This window comes from Papio anubis, chromosome 1 (assembly GCF_008728515.1).
Source record: "Papio anubis isolate 15944 chromosome 1, Panubis1.0, whole genome shotgun sequence".
NCBI classification, from domain to species: Eukaryota; Metazoa; Chordata; class Mammalia; order Primates; family Cercopithecidae; genus Papio; species Papio anubis.
The window spans coordinates 179,760,486-179,785,723 of NC_044976.1; the positions used below are offsets into that span (position 1 = coordinate 179,760,486).

The 25,238-nt window shown below is 40.5% G+C and overlaps 1 long non-coding RNA gene and 1 pseudogene across 1 annotated transcript in view; one reads left to right on the forward strand and one right to left on the reverse strand.

Annotated features, from left to right (window-relative positions):
* Positions 1-23,862, reverse strand: part of LOC110741750 — a 61,882-nt gene extending 38,020 nt beyond the window's left edge. The window contains exons 1-2 of the long non-coding RNA XR_002518569.2: positions 21,773-23,862; positions 227-369 (exon numbers count right to left, since the gene is read on the reverse strand). This is a non-coding gene — a long non-coding RNA (uncharacterized LOC110741750). The remainder of the gene's footprint in view (positions 1-226; positions 370-21,772) is intronic.
* Positions 825-5,659, forward strand: LOC110741749 (annotated as a pseudogene).
* Positions 23,863-25,238: the final 1,376 nt, after the last annotated feature.

Here is a 25,238-nt window from a genome sequence, read left to right on the forward strand (position 1 = left end):
GACATGATGACAGATGCAGAGGTGTTGGCAGGTTCCAGTTTGTCCTTGCTGCCATCTGCTCTACATTCTACCTATGTTCCAACTGTTGACCCCACTGATCAACAGTGGTCTGAGGGTCCAGGCCTATCACCATATGTTGGCAGTGGCGGCAGTTTCTCACGGGCTTCCCATGAGCTTGCCATCGCAGTTTCATTTCTGCAGTGGGACATGCATGACTGTTACTTACTCTTGCTCTGATCTTTCAACTCTCCAGTGGCACTTTCACTTTCTCGGCTTCTTCCATAATTATGTAAGGTCTAAATTTCATAATAAATCCCTTGTTTCATAACTGACAGTGGTTCTTCTTTCCTGTTGGAATCCCAAGATACCCTGTGGGAGGGAATTATTGTTAATTACTGGAGGATTCCTGCTTTGAGAAGCATTACAGTTTGGACTCAGAGATACTGGGTATCCACCTCAGTTCTCCCACAAGCTATCTAACCTCTCAAGCCCTATTTTTTTATTTTATTTTATTTTATTTTTGAGATAGGATTTGAAGTGCAGTGATGTGATCTCGGCTCACTGCAACCTCCACCTCCTGGGCTCAAGTGATCCTCCCACATCAGGCCTCCTGAGTAGCTGGGACTACAGGTGTATACCACCACCCCTAGCTAGGTTTTGTAATTTTTGTAGAGATGGGGGTTTCACCATGTTGGACAGCCTGGTCTTGGAACTCCTGGGCTCAAGCAGTCTACCCACCTTGGCCTCTCAAAGTGCTAAGATTACAGGTGCGAGCCACCGTACCTGGCCCCCATTTTATTTTCTTATAACCAATAACATATATATATACACACACACACACACATACACATATATATATAATAACATATAAAATATATTAATATATAACAAATAGCCAATAACATGAGCTACCTTATATTAGAGAGTCTTTGTGAGGTTTAGATGACATGTTGCATGTAAAGCACTTAGTCTAGCAAATAGTAAATGCTCAGTAAATGTTATTTTTTTTTTTCACTGACAATTCGTGCTCCAAAATTGTTAGTTACTATTAAAGGAGCTTAATGCCTGAAGGGGAACGAGGTACTAGAGCCTAAAATATATGAAGAAAAGCAAACCGTTGAGCATAGGTGTTTTAAGGTTTGGGGAGAGCTGAGGTTGGCAAGACAAGCAGGAATCAGCAATAGGTGGAGCACAACAGGGAGGCAAGATGGAGGAATAGTGCAGCTCCGGAGAGAAGCTGTAAATGTCAAGTACCCAAGCACCAGGGGAACAGAGACATAAAACTGCAGGTTCAGAATGGGCATCACTCACTGTCTGCTGCGGGTCCCTCCTGCTAAGTCAAGCCAGGTCTCCCTGGATCACTGGCTGCTAGGTAGGATTTAGCATAGGGGGATTTCTGGATCACTCTGCTGGTTCACAGCTCTTACTCTGCTTCAAGTATTGAAGATGTTTTTGGTGGCGCTAAAAGAAATGCAGAATGGCCAGCACCCACTTGGTCCTCTCTCAGAGTGTCACAGCAGCCATAATGGGGGAAGGAGGAGTTATGTCATACAGAACCTCACACCTCAACCCTAGTAAAAAGAGCAGAGATTCAGGGTGAATGTGCATGTGTGTTGGGGGAGTGGTGAAGCGGACAGGTATAATGAGTGATAATAGCTAGGTAGACACCCTGTTCATAACCTCTACCTCTTCAAAGAGATCCAAGAAACTATGTTTGAGTTGGAATCATGCCTATGTTGGAGAAGGAAAAAGCCCACACTTCCTTCTTCCTGAACTAACTGCATTAGGATCATGTGCCACTAAGGCATCACCCATGGGCAATGAAAAGGCTTTAAACAAATGGAAAAAAATCTGGATATCACATGGAATGAGAAAACATGATTAGAGAGAAGTGTAGATGTGTGACTTTACAGACAGCTCTGGACGTACCTAATAGCTATCTTTGGCTGTCTGAAATCCTTCATGGGAAGAAAGGTTGGAGATCAATGAATGGAAATTAAGAGAAGGTAGGTTTGTCTCAGTGTATCTCTGTCATTGAGGACTTCCAAGCAGAAGCCAGATGAAGAAGAGGAAGAGAGTGATGAGGAGGAGAAAAGGAAGAAGAAGAAAGAGGAGGAGGAAAAGGAAGAAAGAGGAAGAGGAGGAGGTCAGCATTCATTGTGCACTTCCTATGTACCAGGCATTGTTTTAAATAAGCTACATATATTATCTTATTAAAATCCTACAGTATCACAACCCAGCATCAGGGGAAGCCCAGGCCAGCCTAGTTACGCCCACTGTGGGTTGTGTCCTATCTTTCACTTGCTGTTGGGAGGATTGGTGTGCTCTTGCAGCCCCTTTATTCTACTCACCTATGCAGGTTTTTAAAACTTCAGCTCTAAAAATGGACAGAATTTTCCTTGATCATATTGGCAGTACCCATCTGTTTTCTTGTGCAAACTGTGATATAATCCTGACCAATGGCTCAGAACTCAATTCTTCTCTACTAGGTGCACAGGCACCACTAGCAGGGCATTTCTTTGTCACAAAGTAGTTAACCTATAGTACGGTGAAGTTCAAGATCAGATCATGCTCACTGGCTGCCACATAGTTCAAGATGTGAGCTACAAAAACTGCAACAGCCAACTGGGATGGATCTGTGAGTTTGCCACTGAAGACAGCCAGCATTATAAGGAAGGCTGTGTGATCCTGAAATGTGCTCTAGTTTGAGAGAATGAGGGCTTTGAGGAACATGTACCATTCAATAACTCTTGGAAGAAAATGAGCTCAATCCATCTTTTCCCAGGTTTCCTTCACTGAAAACAAAAATCTGCTTACACACACTGCCAGCTTAGCATCAAGAGTCAGGTTCATAAACTGTGGAACAAGAGGTTGTGAGAATCTAAGATGGAACCTTTCTTTCTTTTTAAAAATTTTTTTTTTAATTTTCCATATAATGGCAGAGTGTGGAAAGAATATTATGTAGATGCCATTAATTTTTCCCTGTGTTTACATCTTAAGGCAGAAGAGTCTGTCTGCAACTATGCGATGGGCTGTGTAAAGAAAAAAATCTGGGCTATTAAAGTGGAAAAGTATGTTTTATATAAAATTTGAAAGGAAATATGTCAAGAGCATGGGTTTTTAACTTGAGCTTCATTTTAAACTTCTTTTTTAAAAACCCAATTATCTTACCTGACTTGCTAGCTTCAGAGAAGAGATCCAAGTCTGGGCCCAGCACTAAGGACTCAGTTTTAGAGTGACCTGTGCTGGCCAAGGTGCCATATTCTTGTTGGAGATGAACCATAGCATTTTCCTTGCCAGTCTTGACCCAAAGGTGCCACCATTCCAGTTATTTATCACCATATAATTGGTGTTGATTGCAAACTTTTTCTGAAATGGGGCAAAATTGCTTGGTTGTCTTTTTCTTTGTAACAAGCATAGTAATATAAATAAAGTAATAGTTGGGAAAAAATCTTACAATATCCTTATAAAGTATTGAGGCACAGAGAAGTTAAATAAACTGCCCATATTTACAGGATTTGGGATGATGGAGCTGAGACTTAAACCCAGGAAAGTCTGTTTCCAGATGCTATGCTCCAAACTACTACGTTCTTTGATTTATAATGCAAGGAGATTCCTGTATCCAGCAGGAGTTCAGGTGTTGTTATTTCTGAGCTTTCCTCCAACTCAGACCACTAAGCTCTTTCCAGGGCTAAGATGGTTGGTGCCCAGTACCATTCAACAGTTATGGAACACTGACCATTCACCAGGCTCTGGGGTGGGCGCTAGGGGCATTCAGATGAATAAGACAAGACAGTCCTGTAATAGACAAAGGTGCAGGGAACTTCCGTGGTCCACAAAGACAGAATCACAGTCTTTCCTCTGAGAGTTGGCAAGCTTGTAAAGAAGGCAGTATTTGCTTTTGAAACACCCTGCTCTCACCTTAGCTCCTTTTGTCACCACGCTCTCCTTTCTAGTGTCAACCAGCAAACCCACAAACATCCCACTGTTGAGTGAGGGTTCCTGACCGTGTGTGGCACTAAGAAGGCTGAGCAGCAGAGTGAGCGTGTGTATAACGAGGCAAACTTGTTTTCGAGGTTCAGCTCAGCCACTGCTGGGTAGAATAAATCATGTGTTTAAGGTGAAGCAGCCAGAGATATTAGCCCCCCTCCCATACCTGCCAGTTATGACTCATTCTCCCCGCTTCACCTAAAGCTATCAGATCTGGACAGGAAAATAAAGAGGTATTGTGTAATCTGTGTAATCATTGTGAATTCTGTAAACATGGGCAGTACATTTAACTTCTCTGTGCCTCAGTACTTTATGGGGCTGTTGTAAGATGTTTTTTCCCTACTATTACTTTATTTATATTACTATGTTTGTTACATGGAAAAGGACGACCAAGCAGTTCTGTCCCATTTTAGAAAAATATATAGGTACACACACACACACACATATATACACACACACACACACACACACGTATGTATGATTGTCCTATAACTAAAGATATTTATTGAGCCCTTGCTATATGCCAGGCAATGGGTATATAGGTAAAGCAGCATTCATGAGCTTTACCTGTCTTAATTCATTAAATCCTTATCACAGCCATGTTGGATCAGTGTCATGGCAGCTACATTTTACAGATGAGAAAATGAGACACAGAGAAATAAAGCAAATTGTTCAAAATCACAGGGCTAGTAAATAGGGAGTCAGTTTAGCACATAAACAATACTGCTTCTGTCACTAAAATAGAAAATTGAACTCTGAGAATTAATAAATTAACCTGAAAGCCACAGTAGGGCAGTGAGAGGGTCAGAATGCCACCTGATAAGTATGTTCACCATGTAGGGGCCTGTTTCTACCACTCCCGTATCTCCCAAGAGGACACAGAAAAGATCCTCGGCAATCCTTCCCCCAATAAACATGGTGTGGTGGCTTTGTGTAGTGATATACATTCCTCAATGTCTATGTGTGCTCGTGTATATGTAGGTTGGTGCAAAAGCATTTGCAGTTTTGCCATTGAAAGTAATGGTAAAACTTCAATTACTTTTACACCAAACTAATACTTGCTTTTCAGAGTCCCAGCTGCATAAAAGCTAATCCCTCTGCTCATCCATTTTTAGAATGTCAGAGACTAATCACTGCCAAAGAAGTGATTCTTTGGATTCTTTGCCAAATGCAGAAAATATACAAAATGCATATTCTCTGCATTTTGCTCCAAGCATTGATCCATCAATTGCCTTTGCTCTTCACAGAAGTGAAATAGGACAGTGGAGATACAAACCGTGCCAAAAATCCCTGCCCCTAAGGGAAGAAAAGAGGAACATTGGATTGTCCCCTTCATAATCTGACAGGCGCTTGAGAAGAAAGAGCCCATATTTAAAATGGTTAATGCATTTTGACTTTAGAGCAATAACATTTTTCATAGAAAAAGAAGGGTAATATATTTGAAGAGTAAGAAGTCATACCATCAAATGAGAAAGTTCAAAGTATATCCATGAGACAGGAACTTAAATTCTGGACTGATTATACTTGTGTAATCTATAGCAGGTAATTAAACTCTGTGAATCTCAGCTTCCTCATCTATGAAATGAACCGAGTTTTATAGATGAGGAAAGTTTGTGTAGCACAGCATCACAATGCAGTAAATGCTAGTTTATGTTTCAGTAGTCAGAAAGAGTACTGGGCAAAAAATGCATATTTTCATATATTTCTCTCTCTCTCTCTCTTTTTTTTTTTTTTTTTGAGATGGAGTCTTGCTCTGTCGCTCAGGCTGGGGTGCAGTGGTGCGATCTCGGCTCACTGCAACCTCCACCTCTTGGGCTCAAGCGATTCTCCTGCCTCATCCTCCCTAGTAGCTTGAATTATAGATGCACACTACCACGCCCAGCTATTTTTTGTATTTTTGGTAGAGATGAGGTTTCACTGTGTTGGCCAGACTGGTCTCAAACTCCTGACCTCAGGTGATCCGCCTACCTCGGCCTCCCAAAGTGCTGAAGTGATTGCTTTAGTGTCTATCACCCAGAGACAGAATTAATGCAGTTTTAAGATTGCATGAAAAGATTCTCTGAAAGTCAACAAAGCCTCTGGCTTCATACCAAGCATCTCAACTCATGTTAAAAAGTTCAAGGAAGTAAATTTTGAAGTTGAAATTATAGAACTTTTAGAAAAGAACCTACATCCAAATTCCTGCCGTTTGAGGATAGTCAAAAATTTGTTAGACTCAAAAAGCATAAAGCATAAAAAGTTAAAAATCGATACATTGGATTTCATCAAAATTAAAAATTTCTTCCCTTTGAAAGGCATCATTAAGAAAACGTAAGCCAAATACTGGGAGAAAATAGTCCCAATTCATATATTAGCAAAGGATTTGTATCCAAGACATATAAAGAACTCTTGCAACTATATCATAAGACAATCCAGTTAAAATGGACAAAAGACTTGAGCAGACATTTCACAGGAAATATATGAAGGGCTCCTAAAAGACACTTGACATCATTAGATAGATACACACAAATTAAAACCATTCTGAGATACAATATGTATTCATTGAATTACTGAAATTAAAAAGACAAACAAAATGTATTAGTTTCCTATTGCTGCCATAATAAATTACCACACACTTACAACAACACAAACTTATTGCCTTACTGTTCTTGAGGTGAGACATCTGAAATGGAGCTTATAGGGCTAAAATCAAGCTGTCTGCAGAGCTGCATTCCTTCTGGAAGCTTTAAGAGAAAACCTATTCTTTGACTTTTTTATTTTTTTAGTGGCGCCCTCATTCCTTAGCAGATGACTACATCACTCTGACCTGTTTTCATCCTCACATCTCCTCTAACTCTTCTGCCTCCACTTTCCATCTTTTAAGGACCTTTATGATTATTTTGGCTCATCTGGATAATCTCTTCATCTCAAGATCCTTAACCAGGCTGGGCATGGTGGCTCACACCTATAGTCCCAACACTTTGGGAGGCTGAGGTGGGAGGATCACTTGAGCTCAGGAGTTCGAGCGTAGCCTGGGTAACACAGCAAGACCCTCTCTCTACAAAAAATAAAATAAAATAAATAGCCAGGCATGATAGTGCATGCCTGTAGTCCCAGTGGGAGGATCGCTTGAGCCCGGAGGTTGAGGCTACAGTGAGCCATGATTGCACCACTGGACTCCAGCGTGGACAACACAGAAGAGTCCTCTCTCAAAAAAAAATCCTAAAAAAATAAAAGATTCTTAATCACATCTACAAAGTCCCTTTTGCCATGTAAGGTAACATATGTACAGGTTTTGGGGATTAGAACATGGACATCCTTTGGGAGCTATTATTTTGTCTACTGCAAATATCAACTGTTGGTGAGAATGTTGTGATGAGCCCAGGAGTTTAATTTTATGGGTTAACTTGACTGGGCTAAGGGATGCCAGATAGCTGGTATAACTTTTTCTGGTATGTCTGTGAGGATATTTCCAGAAGACATTAACATTTGACTTGGTAGAAAATAAAGAAAATCACCCTTCAATGTGGGCAGGCATTGTTCCATCCATTGAGGACTCAGATGGAACAACAACAACAACAACAAACTGAGGGCAAATTCACACTCTCTGTTTAAACTGGGACACCCATCTTCACTATCTTTGGACAAGAGTACTCCTAACTGTTAGACCTCCTAACTCACTACTGGCTTTCTTGGTTCTCCAGCTTGCAGACAACTTCTTGGCCTCTGTAATTGTGTAAGCCAATTCCCATAATAAATTATATACATATATAGAATCTCCTATTGGTTCTGTTTCTTTGGAGACCTTTGATTAATACAGAGGTAGAATACCTGAACTCACACTGTTGGTGGGAACGTAAAATGGTACAGCTATTTTTAAAAGCTATTTGCCAATTTCTTGAAAGTTTCTTACCTAACCACCCAGCAATTTCACTGCTAGGTATTTACCCAAAAGAAAGGAAAACATAATCCACACAAAGACTTGCACACAATGCAACTTTATCATGTTCACAACCTGGAAACAACTAAAATGTCTATCTACAAGTGAACAGATTTTTAAAAGCTATAATATACAATATTATACTCAGTAATAAAAATGAACAAATTATGGGTATATGCAACAATATGAGTGAGCTAAACACCACCAAACACAGAAGAGTACGTATTGTGATTCCGTTATATAAAATTCTAGAATAAGCAAAATTAACATGTAATGACAGAATCACTTGGGGCCCAAGTGGACTGTAGATAGGCAAGAAGAAATTCTTGGGGTGATGAAAATGTGCTAAATCTTGATTGCAGTAGTAGTTACATGAGTGTATTCATTTGTCAAAACTAATTGAACTCCACCCAACAAAGGAGTGCATTTTGTTATATATTAATTATACCTCCATAAAGTTCAATATTTTTCTATTCTGAGAAGGATATTACTTGCCCTCTCTGATGAGGCTAAATAGCTTTTAGGAATCTCTTCCTGTCTAGCAAGAAGTGCTTCAGTGGCCATTAGGCTCCATTTCCTCTTACTTTGCTCTCAATTGAGATTAAACAAAAAAACAACAAAACTCTATGGAACTTGGATCGCAAAGAGATATCTGCACTCCCATGTTTCCTGCAGCATTATTTACAATAGCTAAGGTGTGTAAGCAACCTAAGTGCCCACCAACAGATGAATGGATAAAGGACATGTAGTATATATACACAATGGAATACTATACAGCCTTGAAAAATGAAATCCTGTCATTTGCAACAACACGGATGAACCTAGGGGATGTTATGCTAAGTGAAGTAACAGGCACAGAAAGACTAATTTCACTCATATGTGGACTCTAAAAAATTTGAACTCACAGGCTGGGCATGTTGACTCATGCCTGTAATCCCAGCACTTTGGGAGGCCGAGGCAGGTGGATCACTTGAGGTCAGCAGTTCGAGACCAGCCTGGCCAACATGGTGAAACCCCCCCATCTCTACTAAAAATGCAAAAAATTAGCCAGACGTGGTGGTGCATGCCTGTAATCCCAGTTACTCAGGAGGCTGAGATAGGAGAATCGCTTGAACCTGGGAAGCAGAGGTTGCAGTGAGCTGAGATTGCACTGAGAGTCCATCTCAAAAAATTTTGTTTTTGTTTTTGGAACTCATAGAAGAAGAGAGTAGAATCGTGGTTACCAGGGACTGGGAGGTTGGGGACAGGAATGGTGAACTCTTGGCCAAATGGTACAAAGTTTCAGTTAGACAGGATGAATAACTTCTGGAGATCTCCTGTACAGTATGGTAACTGTAATTAATAATAGCGTATTGACTATTTGCAAATTGCTAACAGAGTAGATTTCAATTGTTCTCACCACAAAAATTGATAAATGTGTGAGATGATTGCTATGTTAATTGTCTTTATTTAATAATTTCAGTATGTATTCTTATATCAAAACATCATAATGTACACTGCAAGTAAATACAGTTTTGTCAATTATAGCTTCATAAAGCTAGGGGGAGTGGAGAATGGCTCCTCGACAATCTTCAAGTGTTGTAAGGCTCTTAGCCAGGACCTAAGTCCCCTGAAAACCATTCCTCCAGGAGGCTTCCTCAAACCGTAATTTGCCCTGTGAGTATGCCCATTCTCCCTACTGTGAAGAGCCCTAAGTTGCTCACAATTGGAGAAATGACTGAGCCAAAACAAAGGGATGAGCTGCAATGTGATCACAAATTTGGAAGGAATCCTGATGGACTGTCTCATTTTGATTTGTTTTGCTTTCTCCAAGCTGGGTCTGTTTTACTCAAGCAATTGAAAAATGTCCATGAAATGCCGCGTGCTATGCCTTGAATTAATTATGACAGCAGCTCTCATTTATTCAGACCTTATTCTGTCCCAGGGGCCGGGCCAACTACTTTATGTGCATTGTATATAAATTAGTCTTCCTGGCAACCTCATGAGACAGATACTATTACCACCTTCATTTTATGGATAATGGATTAAAAGTCAAAGTGGTTAAGTGCCTTCCTCTTTGTCAGTGGAGAACCAGGACTAGAATCCAGGGTTTTACAGCTGCAGAGCCCATTAAACCATTGTTGTATACTGTTGATCCTTGTTTTCACAGATTTCAACATGTTGGGAGGATGACATAGAAACCTGAAACTAAGCATACAGGGAAGTGGGCTCTAGCCTATTTGAAAAGGCTCTGGAGGGCTGGGCATGATGACTCACATCTATAATCCCAGCACTTTGGGAAGCCAAGGTGGGAGGATTGCTTGAGCCCAGGAGTTTGAGATCAGCTTGGGCAACATGGTGAGACCCTGTCTCTACTAAAAAATTAAAAAATTAGACCAGCATGCCTGTAATCCCAGCTACTATGGAGGCTGAGGCAAGAGGATCACTTGAGTCAGGAAGGTCAAGTCTGCAGTGAGCCTTGATCACACCACTGCACTCCTCCCTGGGTGACAGTGAGACTTTGTCTCAAAAAGAAAAAAAAAAGAAAAGGCCAGGCACGGTGGCCCATGCCTGTAATCCCAGCACTTTGGGAGGCCAAGGCTGGCAGATCATGAGGTCAAGAGATCGAGACCATACTGGCCAACATGGTGAAACCCCATCTCTACTAAAAATACAAAAATTAGCTGGGTGTGGTGGTGTGCGCGCCTGTAATCCCAGCTACTCAGGAGGCTGAGGCAGGAGAATTGCTTAAACCTGGGAGGCAGAGGTTGCAGCGAGCCGAGATTGCCCCACTGCACTCCAGCCTGGTGACAGAGTGAGACTCCGACCAAAAAAAAAAAAAAAAAAAAAGGAAAGAAAGAAGAAAAGGCTCTGGAAAAACCCTTTTCTACTCTCCCCTCTCTAACCTGTGCTTTTTCCACCCAAGCATCCTAGGCTTTTGTAATTAGCAGAATGCTTCCAGACTGATGAGCTGCATGCCTCATCAAATTCCTGATTCCTGATATACAGAAGAGAGACATGAAGGAGATGCTTTTTAAAGAGTGCTTGAAGAAAGCAAGAATATGACATTCATTCACTTAATCATTCACTTATTTATTGGACATCTAGTTAACCATTCTGGAGCTATTACTAAGCCAAGTCATTGTATTGGTGCTGAGGATATATTAAACAGACTTGGATCCTATTCTCAAAATGTCATGTTCTAATAATTATCACCTCCTATCACACCTTCCCTGTTGTTGGCCAAATTTCACCTCCCAATCGGAACTGTCATCGTAGCCTGACACAGCCAGCCCTGGCTCTGGGTTGACTCTCTGAGTACTGCTTCCCTGCTGGGAGTAGGATGGCTGAGGTGTGGGGTTCCTGTGGATTGGCCAAACAATCATTCAGGAAGGAAGGAACTGGTCTCCCCTTTCCTGTTCTGCCCTCCTTTCTCAGTGAACTATAAGGAAACGGTGAAATAGTGGTCTGGGACTAGCCACAGGAACCCTTAATAAATTGCTTCTACACATCCCTCTTGCTTTTTAATGGAAAGAAAAGGGGTGGAGTAGGTCTCCTGTACAATTTCAAAATTGAATTGAGTTCAGTTCTGTAAAATAATTTCTAAGTTACATCATGATGGTATGGGAACATAGAGATCTGAGCCAAGGAGACATGAACAGACTGTTCCTAAAAATAAAAAATAAAAAAAATTCTTGGTGCAAGAGCAAACATGAACAAAGGAGTAATTAGCTTCTCCAGATGCTGGGAGTTACATCTCCCTGAAAAGAAAGAAGTTCTGCAAAGCTGAGCCTTGGCCAGAGGCTCAGACTGACAGTGAGTCACTCGCACAGAGCCTGGCACATAGTAGGCACACTCTGCAAGTGGTTGCAGCTGTCTTGATAGTTACAGAGGACACACTATTCAGGATAGTACCTACTTAAGAGGGAGCATTTCTGAATTTATTTATTTTTTTTATGTTTCTGTAGAGACTAAGTCTCGCTATGTTGCCCAGGTTGATCTTGAACTCCTGGCCTCAAGTGATCCTCCTTCCTCAGCCTCCCAAAGGGCTGGGACTACAGGTATGAAACAACATGCCTAGCTTTGAATTTACTTGTGAATGAATAAACAAACCTGTCATGGGAGGCCTTACTCCATAGAAATGGAGCAGGGCTACATGATAATTTAAAAGATACCATATGGCTGTGTCTGCCAAAAAAAAAAAAAAAAAAAGATGGTTTTACTAAAATTCAGAAATGCATTGAACTTTTACTGCATTCTGAGCACATGTTATGGTGAGGGCAACAGTGAGTAAGAAATAGTACCTATTTTCTAAAAGCTACAATTTAGCCTATGCATGTGTATGTATTACATGTATATGGGTAAAACCTGATGCCATTTGAAATTTAAATGGCCACTATGAAATGAGAAGCATGAGCTAGTGGGAATCAGGGGCCTTAGATGGACTCACTGGTTTATTCATCCAATTTGGAATTCATCCAAATTCATCACAATTTGTACTGAGGGGTGGCATAGGAAGGGTCAGTTATAAATGTAATAGGTATTATGAAATAACACCTGTAGAGGAATAAAATCTATCACTCCTTGGAGAATCTAGGAAGTCTTTTTGGAAGAAGTTAAATTGACCTGAACTTGAAGGAGAAGTTAGGGCAAACATTCAAAGAAAAGGGAATCCCCACACAAAAGTAGAAAGCTACAGGAATGGAAAGAATATTTGGGAAAGGGCTGAAAGACCCTGTAGAAACAACAGTGAGCTGTTTGTCTTTACCCTGAAGCTGTGAATCCTCAGTGCTCTGGTAAGCAGAGCTACTGCAAGACCTTCATAAGCCCCAAGCATAGAAATTATTATGGTATATCTCCATATGCTATTTCAAAGTACTAAATTACAAAATAACGTTAAGTCCAATAAAGTTCTCATTTTGTCCATTAAGAATAGTTTAATCCTTTAAAAAAACCTCAAATATCCAATTCTTTTTTAAAAATTTGCTTCAGAATCTCTGGTTTGAGATATTATTTAGAATAGAAGCAGCTTTGCCTACAGCAAAAATGAGCTCTAAAAACTCAATGGTTTAACACTCATGAGTTTGGTCAAGGCAGCCCCTATGGGCAATTCTCCAACTGAATTCCACCTTTTCAAATGTATTTGTAAACTCAGAGATACGAGAGTTTGGTTTGCAATATACTTGCAAATATTCACTCTCCCTTTCATCCAACAAAACTTCCAGAGAGGCATGTGAAAGTGATTTTTAAAACCATATGGTGCACCCTTCAAACGGAAACATTATTATCAACAATAACAAAGTGGAAAAATGCATACACTTTTAAATAATGTTATCAAGATACTCCTCTGAGCACCTTTATTCATTGGACTTCAGATTGCACTTCCAACTCCACAACCGTCAACTAAGGAAATGCTCTGTCTTGGCTTCCAGGATGCAAGGCTGAGTAGACTTGGTCTACATTCTGGATGAAAAAACCAGCGAGTCCATCTGAGGTCCCTGATTCCCACTAGCTCACCCTTTTCATTTCTTAGTGGCCATTTAAATTCCAAATGGCACCAGGTTTTACCCTTATACATATAATAAGGCCTTACATTCCAGTGACATTCTCAAATGAAGAAACGACATGCCTCATAAATTCAGAATATAATCCCAACTTCAGAAATGTTCAGCAGTAGTAGCGTTGTGGAATACCATTTTTCTGAACTACATCACTGTTACATGGACCCAAATGACTTTTCCACTGAATTCATTTGTTACTCAGAAAATATTTGAGCACATCATATGTTTCATACACTGAGTAGTGGATGAAAGTAACAGTTACCATATATGTACTGCTTACTATATTCTGTACGTTTACATAAACTTACTCATTTAATTCTCATAATGGTCATATGAGAGAGCTACTATTATGAGTCCCATTTTACAAATGGATAGGATGACTTTCTTAGAAAACTAAGGTGCAGAGGCCATAAGTAACCTGATTATTCTATACCAGTGGTTCTCAACCCTGGGGTGATTTTTCCTGTCTTCCAGGGGACATTTGGCAACGTCAGGAGACATTTTTAATTCTCATGACAGGTGGTGCTGAGGGGCTATAAAGCCCAGGGATGCTGCTAAACATTCTATAGTACACAGAACAGCCCCTGCAACAAGGAATAATCCAGTCCAAAATGTCAGTGTTACTGCTATTGAGAAGCCTTGATCTATACCAATTAGCACATGACATCCTTCTGGCAACCGTTATTAGGCCAATGATGAATGTATGACTTAATTTGGCCCAATCAGAATAAAGGAGGGGCCTTTGGGCAGAGGTTACTTCCATTCATTCTTTCCTACTGGATATGAACAGGAAGTGTGTGGCCAGCTGATATCCAGTGGCTGCCATCTTGTTGAATGAACCCATGCTGAGGACAGCAGACTGGAAGGACAGAAATAACCTCTGTCCCTGATGACATTACTGAATAGCACTGAACTATATCTTTCCTGAAACCCAAGCCATCTCTGGACTTTAAGTATGTGGGACAATACATTTGTTTGCATTTTTCAAGCTGTGTGAGTGGGAGTTTTCTGTTTCAGGCAGCTGAAAGTGTCATAACCAACATATTTGGCTAATCACAGAGATTTCTTAGAAAATGCAGCAAAGTCTCTTCCGCATGATCAGATTCCTCTTCTGAAACTTATGCTTCTCCTTTCTGGCTGAACTTTGTCTTACGAGAAGATTAGGAGATAATGCTGTCACCTGGGTTCTCCTTCTGTCTGAAAGACGACATAAGGTTGAGACTTCCTGGCACCCGTTGACAAGCACTTAGAATACATGCCAGAGAAGGAGGGGAAGGCCAAAGGGGGTGCTGCCATCTATGTAGAAACATGGAGTAACAGACACATGGAAAAAACAGAGGGAAATGAATTGCTGAACTCTGTGGTAACGACATCTGTTTATCGGAATAGATGAAATGGAAAAGAGGAGCGGGATATGTTTGCAGGAGATGAGCTTGGGAAGGAAGGCCGTTCACAGGTGTCCCAGGTGACTTGGGACAATGTATTGAAGGAATTGGAAGAGATAATCTTAAAACATTGTTATAGCCTAGCATTTTATCATTTGAAACTAACAGAGATGCCAGCCTGAACTGTTTGGCACTCATACAGCATCCTACAGACTCTGATGGTGGCTGTGCCCATTATTTATTCTGGAAACCACAATCTTGTTACTGCCCAAGTACCTGTATGAGGTAGCATAGAGGGGCCCACCTCCTTTTAGATCATTAGGCACATCTTTAGAGAAAGGAGATAGAAAGTAGCTTGCAGCCTGAGAATGCCTTACAGGAAGTGTGTGGAATGTCTTTCTTAAACATCTATGGCACATTAGGGAATGTTCTGGAGCTGGCATAGACAGGCATCATTTTGTTTTGAATGTGAATTATTAGTTTGTTTTTTTTTTTCTCTTTTTTTTTCTTTTGGAGACAGGGTCTCACTCTGTTACCCAGGCTGGAGTGCAGTGGTGTGCTCGTGACTTACTGCAGCCTCCACTTCCCTGACTCAAGCGACCCTCCCACCTCAGCCTCCTGTAGCTGGGAATACAGATACATGCCACCATGCCCAGCTATTTATTTTTATTTTTTATTCTTTTGGTACAGAACGAGGTCTTGGCATGCTGCTCAGGTTGGTCTCAAACTCCTGGCCTCAAGCAGTCTTCCCTCCTTTGCCTCCCATAGCTCTGGGATTACAGGCATAAACCACCACACCTAGACTTAGTTTGGTTTCTGCCCCCTGGAAAATATCATAATTTGAACATAATCTGCCAAAAATAACGTGTATTTATGGCGCCTGGTACTTGTCTCTTCATTATATGTGCTTCCTCACATGATTTCAATGAATGTCAATTCCCATTCTGGGTTTGACTATGAATAGCCAGTAAGCACACATTTCCCAGGGGCCTAACTTCCTCCAGACCTCTCTGACATGCACAGAAAAAAAATCAATAGAGAAATCAGGCAAGATGTGCCAACATTCTATTTCCCAGATCCCTAGACAACACAGCAAGAAAGACAGAGTTAGAAGCATGGATAAGTGGGTGCAGAAGGCTCTGAAAAGTACAGGTGACACCACATCTGCATTCAAAGATTTCCTGACTTTAAATTATCTTTGAAAAACAAGCATAGTCTATGGACTCCTCTTTAATGAAATCTTTAGCAAGACCGCAGAGTTTCATGTTTTTGCCTTTTCCCTGATTTCTCAAATTAGCTTTGATTTTATGATTTTGCAGTGATAGCCAAGAAGGGTGGACTTGGCTGATGGTCCATATTCAGTGTTCCTGCTGAAGTGCAGACACATGGTCCCAGGCTCTCCTGCTGAGCCTTGCCTGTAGACCCGTGGCTCACACACACTCGTTTCACAGTCCATTTCTGTGCTACCACATCAGGCTTTTTCCCTCTGAGGCTGAAGAGAAATCGACCTACCCAATCAACTCTCTCCCTTGCATAGTCCTCTCTCACCTGTCGTTAGTCCTCTGGAGCAAGCAGTTTCGTCTTAACCCAGTGGTGAGAGCATCAGACACACTTCAGTAATTTTCAAACTGCAGATCTAGACCTATTAGCAAGTCCTAAACCAAATGTAATAGATTACAACCAGCAGTAATCCCAGCTACTCAGGAGGCTGAGGCAGGAATATTGCTTGAACCTGGGAGGCAGAGGTTGCAGTGACCCGAGATTGCGCCATGGCACTCCAGCCTGAGCGACAGAGTGAGACTTCATCTCAAAAAACAAAACAAAACAAAACAAAAAAAGGTGAAAGAAGGTAGATCAGATCAGAACTGTGGAAAGGGGTGGCCTAAAATCTTAGAGTGGCCTTCATGTAATAGGGGCAAGTATTCTATCACAAAACTTCAATTGTTTATTCTGTTATATAAATGCATCAATATGAATGCACACATTAAGTCATGATGTAAAATTCATTTCTTAATGTGGGTTGCAATCAAAATAATTTGAAAGCTACTGAAATATTTCATTGGAATATCATTCCACTATCTCCAAATCTCTTTCCATTGGGAACTGGCAAGTATGTTGTTTAGGCAACTGGAGAGAAATGCTTTTAGTCATCTACTACATAAACCTATGGACCCCGATATTTCTCTTAGGGAGTCTGTGCCACATGCTACCCAGAAAAATGCTTGGTAGTTCAGCCACCTTCCGTTCCGTTGGTTCCTTCTGCCTCCTTAATGGAACCCTCAAGAGGAGCAGGCATTGGGACTGGAGAGCTAAATTGAAAGATTGGGGCAGATTCCACATCCCTCCGATGAAATCCACTGAAAAACATTTACTATAACATCTGTTACAGTAAACATCTGGTACTGTACAAGATGAGAAAAGGACAACCATTCTGTAATAGGCCCAGAGCAGAGCAGCTGTGCAAAGAGGGAGCAGAAACTTTATCCACTGCTTGGACATCATTCTTCTTGATACTTCAAATTTTTGTGTGTGTGGCGGGGGGAGGGGAGGATAAAAATATACGTCACATAAAATTTACCTTTTTAACCATTTTGGTACCAATTAAAAAGCAGTTTAGTTTCACAAGAAAAAGCGTGCAAATCCAGGTATATTGTTTATTCCAAAATATCCAGGTATATTGTTGATTGTATGTTACTTCACGACCCTAATAGTACAGGGTGGTCATTCTAGAAATTATATTACCATATGGGTACAGGGGAGGTATAGGAAAATAAGAAAAACCTTATGCATAGACACATGGGTGACTCTAAAACACCTTTTTCTTATGTGGTAAAGTGCATATATAAATGAAACACCATGCCATTTTAAACCATTTTTAAGTGTGCAGTTCATTGGTGTTAAGTATATTCACATTGTTGTATAACCATCACCATTATCCATCTTCAGAACTTTTCCATCACCAGGCAAAGTGGCTCATGCCTGTAATCCCAGCATTTTGGGAGGCCAAGTCAGGTAGATCACTTGAGCTCAGGAGTTTGAGACCAGCCTAGGCAACATGGCAAAATCCTGTTTCTACAAAAAATAAAAAAATTAGCTGGGTGTGGTGGCTTGTTCCTGTGATCCCAGATATTCAAGTGGCTGGGGTAGGAGGATCGCTTGAGCCCAGGAGGCAGAGACCGAAGTGAGCCAAGATTGCACCACTGTACTGCAGCCTCAGAGACAGAACAAGACCCTATCCAAAAAAAAAAAAAAAAGAAAAAAAGAAAAGAAAAGAAATGAACTTTTTCATCATTCCAAACTGAAACTCCATATTCATTAAACAATTCCCCACTTCCCTTACTCCTAGCCCCTGGCAAGCATCATTCTATTTTCTGTCTCTATGAATTTGACCACTCTAAATACTTCACTTAAGTAGAATCATACAGTGTTTGTCTTTTTGAGACTGGCTTATTTCATCAGTATACTGTTGTCAAAGTTCATCCATGTTATATAGCATGTGTCAGAATTTCATTCCTTGTAAAGGCTAAATATCATTCCATTATTTGTATATATCCAGATGTCATTTAAAAAATACCTTTGCTTCTCCCTGGCATTCACTGTGTCATACTCATTTTGGAACAGGAGCAGAGGGAAGAATGCTATGAAGCTATTATTGTTTAAAAAAAAAAAAAAAAAAAAAAAAAAAAAAAGACCTGGAGACAGTGGATTGAAAATCCTACAGCCAAAATGCAATCTGGTGACACCCTTCTCTGGCTCTCATTTGCTGACTTTGGAAGTTTTAAAAGGTTAGAACAACATGCTTTTTTTGTTTGTTTGTTTTTTAATTAGAATGCCAAACTTCAAAACCTTTTGAGAATATTTTTAGTTCTTACCTCTAGAAGGAGGACCCAGCATCCCTTGAAAACAAGTGATTACACTCACTCCCAGAAAAGCATCTAAGCATCTGTTAGTGGGAAACAGGGGAATGTGCCTGCTTTGGTTTCTTTGTTTCTCTCATTCAACCCCCTCATCCCATTTTCCTTAATGGAACTTAACTGATTTCTAGGGAAGACATTGTGCTAAGTGTAGTTCCTCTCTTTTCCTCACTGTGCAGGTTCTGGACAACCTAGATGCTCAGTAAGAAAGTGAACAGGACATTCATACAGAGTGGAGTTGTTAGAAATGCGACTGGAACAGGGACACAGCAAGGAATCCTCACGTTTAGGTATTTGATCTCATTATACGGAATGATTCAGCAACACATTCAGGTGTAAAATGCTGCTTGATAGGAGACATAGGCACAGTTCATGTTCTCAGGGGCGGAATCCCATCTGAGCATGTCTGTGGGGCTAGGAGCTTTCTTTGCCATAAGTAGGGTAACTAAGGCCAGATGAGTCTTAGAGCAAAATTATTCACTGCACACAAAAATTAAAATAACTCCATTTAAAACTAATCAGCACCAAAGAAGAAAGCAAGGTCAACACACACATTTCCTCCATTTCCAATGTAAGAGAAATCCCTCCTGGCTTTTTAGTCATGCTCATTTCTGTTCATTTTTTGGTTCATTTCATGTGCTTTTCCCTGGGTCTGATTTGGGTTGTTAGAATCAGAAATGACAGTCAGTGAACTTTCACTTAAGTCAAGCATTGTATGAAGTCTGTTCTTGGAGAGCCCAGAGCCACCCTGGAAGAGGGAATAGATCATGTATTCATCGAGAAAACTGGAACCTCCTTCTTTTGAAAAGTTTTAGCGTTGACTGAAAGACATTGAAGGATACTCAGCAGCTCCAAAGGGCTGGAGGAGCGCACACCCTGGGGTTGGGAAGGACCTGTCCTCACACCAAAGGACATTTTCTCCTACGTATCTGCCACCCTGGCCCAAATATCCTTGGAAGTCAGTTGATCCCATGACCCTGGCTTCATTCCAATCCAAATGACCCCTGAGATAGTGTTTCTTTTTTGTTTTTGTTTTTATTATACTTTAAGTTCTAGGGTACGTGTGCACAACGTGCAGGTTTGTTACATATATATACATGTGCCATGTTGGTGTGCTGCACCCATTAACTCGTCATTTACATTAGGTATATCTCATAATAGTTTCTTTAGTGTGTGTCTAGCATCCACTAAAATCTGCATAAACCTGCGTGGGAATAATGCGAATTTTTAGAACTCCATTCAAGGCATAATGACTCTGAATTTTGAAGGTGGGGCTCAGGAGTCTACTGTCTTTAACATTCCCAGGGTGCCTTTCCCTTTCCTTTAATCTGTCAGCCACTGAAAGGGCAGAGGGACTTTGGCCAGCTCAGATTTAGGGGAGGAACCATTAATTGACTTGGGAACAGTATCAGGCAGCAGAGCATCCCTTCCAGCAGGCAAGAATGATGATTAGGAAGGGCCAAGAGGAAGTAGTGACCAGTGGCCTTTGGCCATAAAAGAGCCTTGGGCAAATGCCAGAAGTGGAAGGAAAGTTGGGCTCAAAAAAAAAAACACAGCCTGATTAAAATTTGCCTAGGGATCCAACAGCTTTTAATTCTCCGACTTCATGTGAAAACCAGATTTCTTCTTCCCATTCCTCAACACCCCCTCCAATATATACCCCCATTCCCAGCACCTCTTATCCAACCTAGACATTATCCGAAGTGTAGGTTAGATCTAAATGGCAAGTTTATTAGGGGAAAAGAAGGGGATGTGGAGGTGCTGGGGAAGTGTTGGTTGCCATGGGAACCCCGCCTGCTGCAGAGTCTGAATGGTTGTCTGTTTGCTGACGTCCAGTTCTTTAGGGCAGGCCCTGGCATCGGCAGGGACTGGGCACCACATCCTCTGTGTCTCCTGTTTCCGGCATCCGGCCCAGTGGCATCCACTCCAGCAGGTCTCCTGGTAGCAGGCAGGGTGTCCGGGATTGAATGCTTCCTCCTGACCTCTTGTCCTGCTGCTGCCACCCTCCCCAGCTGGGAAATGAAGGGAAGCAGAGGGTGTTTCCCAACTGTTTGAAGAGAGAGTCCTTGTTTTCCTCTTGCATTTCATTCTTTCTTCCCTTGTCATCCAAACATGAACCATTGGCCATTTGCCTGTCTCCTGCTGGCCAGCTGTCCTTGCCATTCTCAATTCTGAATTTTTATTTATCTTGTAGGAACTGTGGAATTTGTTTTCACTCAGCATGGTATAATGGATGAGCTGTTGCTGACTCTAGTTTGTCCTCTTACATGTCACCTCCAGAAGCTGATTAGAAAGGCTGAAATGACCACCATCCAAAAGATACAGGGGCATATTTCATGGTTTTAGTCTATTTGAAAGGTTGTTAGAGCAGGTTAGGAAAGACCAAGGCCTCTAGCTCAAAGTGGTCAGCTCATGCTGTGTATGGACTATACACCATCGTGTTGTAGGCCACTAATCTCTCATGCCAATCCTTCCAAGTGCCACTGGTTTCATATTTCTAGGCCTTTACATGGCCCGTTCCTTCTGTTTGGAAAGTCCTTGATGCTCATTTTTACTTTGGCCCACCAAGCCCTGAGTGCACTGTTCTTTGCTTCCCTCCCCAGCAGCAAATCACAACCTCTCTCCTTTTCTAATTCACCTTGTTTGACACCAAGTTCTTTCTGCAGTTTTAAAAACAGGCTTAACTATTTTCTGCTTCAGGGTCTTTGCACACCCATGACCCTCTGTCTGGAACTGTTGTACCTGGCTTTTCACATGGTTCATTCCTTCTTATCGTTCAGAAACTATCTAACAACCTCCTCAGCAAGGACTTTCTTGATCTCTGACAGGCCCCCTTCTTGTTCTCCCGATCTTAGCATCCTTCCTAACTCCACATTTTATAGATACCTGTTTACCTGTTTATTGCCTGACTTCTAACTAACTATAAGGGCCAGTGAGACACGAACTATCTTAGTCTGTTTTGTGTTGCTATAAAAGAACACCACTGAGTTGGTAATTTATAAAGAAAAGAAATGCATTTCTTACAGTTCTGGTGGATGAAAAGTCCAAGGTTGAGGAGTCTACATCTGGTGAGGATTTTCATGCTGCGTGATCCCCTGGTAGAAGGCAGAAAGGTAAGAGAGCAAGCATGTGTGCATGTGAGAGGGACCAAACTTGCTTTTAGAACAAACCCACCCTGCACAATAATGACATTAATCCATTCATGAGGTAGAACCCTCATGACCTAATCACTTCTTAAAGGGCCTACCTCTCAACACTGTTGCATTGAAAATTAAGTTTCCAACACCTGAACTTTGGGGGTCACATTCAAACCATAGCAGGGACTTTTTCTGTTTCCACCAACTCTGTACTTAGAATGCCTTATCTCAGTATATGGTGCATAGGGTACTCATTGAATATTTATTGAATATACGAAAGAGTGGTAATTTCTACTCATCCTTTTAAATTCCACCCTGGAGTCAGTTGCCTCTTTCTGTAAATCTTCCCCGACTGCCTCTCCCACAACCTAGCTCACTTCGCAGATCTAGGTTGGTGTCTCCCTGGGTGCTCCCCTGTGCCCTGGGCCTACCTCCACTTGCTGCCTCATGGTGCCTGTTGGCAGTCCCTTTCTTCAAGAAGATGATGAGCTTTGTAAAGGCAAGATTATAACTTTGATTTCTATATCACAGGATCCAGAAAAATACCTGACATATAGAGATTGCTTTACTTGACCAATGTTGGTAATATGAATGCCTGGATGATTAAATAAATGACTGTTAGGTGACATTTCAGAGATGTATAGAAAATTTGGTGGGGGGCTACTACCAAGTTCAAACAGAGACAGGGATAAGTTTCAGTTCTTATGTTTCCTGGTCCTTCATTTTATCAGATGATATTCCAGTAATTTAGACAGGAAATAATTTGGCAAAAGCCTTAAAGATAAATTAAACCAAGGAGTCCTGAATCTTTTATGACTGAAAAGACCCTATGTTTATAGGATATCATGATGTTTAGTTTCCAAATGTTGAAACACTTGAGCGGGAATTGAGTTTCAGACACCTCTTTGGGCCTCAGTTTTTTTCATCTGTAATCAGAAGAATGGAGAAGATAATCTCTAAAGTATGTTCCAGCTCTAACATTTTGTGATTAAAAATAAAAATCAAGGCAACTAACATTAACCTTCCAATGCCTTGAAAAATTCCCAGTGACTTTGGAGCTCACTAGAGATGCTCTAGGGAAGAAGAGAATCCTGACTGAGAACCTCAGCTTTGAGCATCTCAGGTTTGCTGCTCTTCCTCAAGCTCAGAGTCACCTCCTTTCCCACATGAAGTGGGTCTTGGTTCAAAAGATTATGGGGGGAAAGCAGAATGTGAGACAAAGCGTATTAGGAGCAGAAGAGAGGCTCTCAGAACATGACTCTAACTCCATTGTTCCAGGGAGGTGTGATGCTAAGGGGGCCAGAGGCAGGCATGGCTGCTTCAGAGAGCATGAGAGGGCTCAGAAGGAGAGAAAGAACAAAGATGGTGGAGACACTGTTATTAAAGTTCACATGAGTTGAGAGGAAGAAACATTGAAACAAACAAAGGAAGAAGAGGATAAGAATAAAATGTAGCAGAAAGGTTACAAGTCCAGGGGTCAAACTTTGTATGTGGCTTAGCTTGGCCACTAATAGTTGTGTGAACTTAAGAAAACCTCTTGACATCTCTGGTCCTCGATATCTGAATCTGTAAAATTGGGACAATAACACCCTTCCCACAACACAGACTATTTTTCAGATAGAAATAAACATATGGAGGTGAAAGTGCTTGAAAAGAATTTTTTTAATATAATAATTGAAACAACTAGATAGAAGATAAATAAGGAAATAGGGGACTTAAACAACACAATAAATCAACTAGATTTAACATATACATATAGAACACTCTAGTAAACAACAATAGCATTCACATTCTTCTCAAGAACACATGGGATATTTTCCAAGATAGACCGTATGTTAGGCAGCAAACTAAGGCTCAATAGACTTAAGAAGATAGATATTGTACAAAGTATCTTCTCCAACCACATAGGGATGAAGTTAGAAATCAATAACAGAAGTAAACTGAAAATTTTACAAATTTATAGAAATTAACACAACCTTTAACAACCAATGGATCAAAGAAGAAATCAACAGGGAAATTAAAAATTACTTGGAGATGAATGAAAATGAAAATACAACATACCAAAACTTATGAATGCAGTAAAAGTAAAAGTAAGGGGGAAATTTATAGTATAATTTATTACTTTATTTTTAAATTTAATTTAATATATATAGTTTTTGAGATGGAGTCTTGCTGTGTCATCCAGGCTGGAGTGCAGTAGCATGATCTTGGTTCACTACAACCTCCTCCTCCCAGGTTCAAGAATTCTCATGCTTCAGCCTCCAAGTAGCTAGAGCTACAGGCATGTACCATTACACCCAACTAATTTTTGTATTTGTAGTAGAGATGGAGTTTCACCATATTGGCCAGGGTGGTCTTGAACTCCTGACCTCAAGTGATCGTCCCACCTCAGCCTCCCAAAGTGCTGGGATTACAAGTGTGAGCCACTGCACTTGGCCTAATTTCCTTCTTTAAAAAACAAGAAAGATCTCAAATCAATAGCATAACTTTACAACTTAAGGAACTAAAAAAAAAAAAAAAAAAAAAAAGGAAAAACAATAAAAAAATTAATGAAACCAAAAGTTGGTTCTTTAAAAACAGCAATAAAATTAACAACCCTTTAGCTATATGGACTAAGAAAAAATTACTAAAATCAGAAATGAATGTGTGAGCATTACTACCAATTCTACAGAAATAAAAACAATTAAAAGAGAGAACTATGAAGAATCACATGCCACCAAACTGGATAACCTAGATGAAATGGACAAATTTCTAGAAGCACAAAAACCTACTGAGACTAAATCATAAAGAAATATAAAGTCTAAACAGACCTATAATGAATAAGGAGATTGAATCAGTATTCAAAAATCTCCCAACAAAGAAAAGCACTAGACCTGATGGAATCACTGGTGAATTCAACCAAACATTTAAAGAACTATCCAACCCTTCTCAAACTGTTCAAAAATTGAAGAAAAGACCAACACTTCCTAACTCATTCTATGAGGCCAGCATTACCCCAATACCAAAGCTAGGCAAAGGCACTACAAGAAAAGAAAATTACAAATCAATATTTCTTATGAACATTGATACAAAAATTACCAACAACATACTAGCAAACTGAATTCAACAGCATATTAACATGATTATTTATTATGACCAAGTGGGATTTATTTTTGGAATGCAAGGATGGTTCAATATACAGAATTGATCAGTTTAATATACCACATCAACAGAATGAATGAAAAAAAGATCACATTATTGATGCAGAAAAAGCATTTGACAAAATTCAACACTCTCTCATGATAAAAAACACTCAACAAACTAGGAGCAAAAGTAAACTACCTCACCATAATAAAAACCATATGTAAGAAACC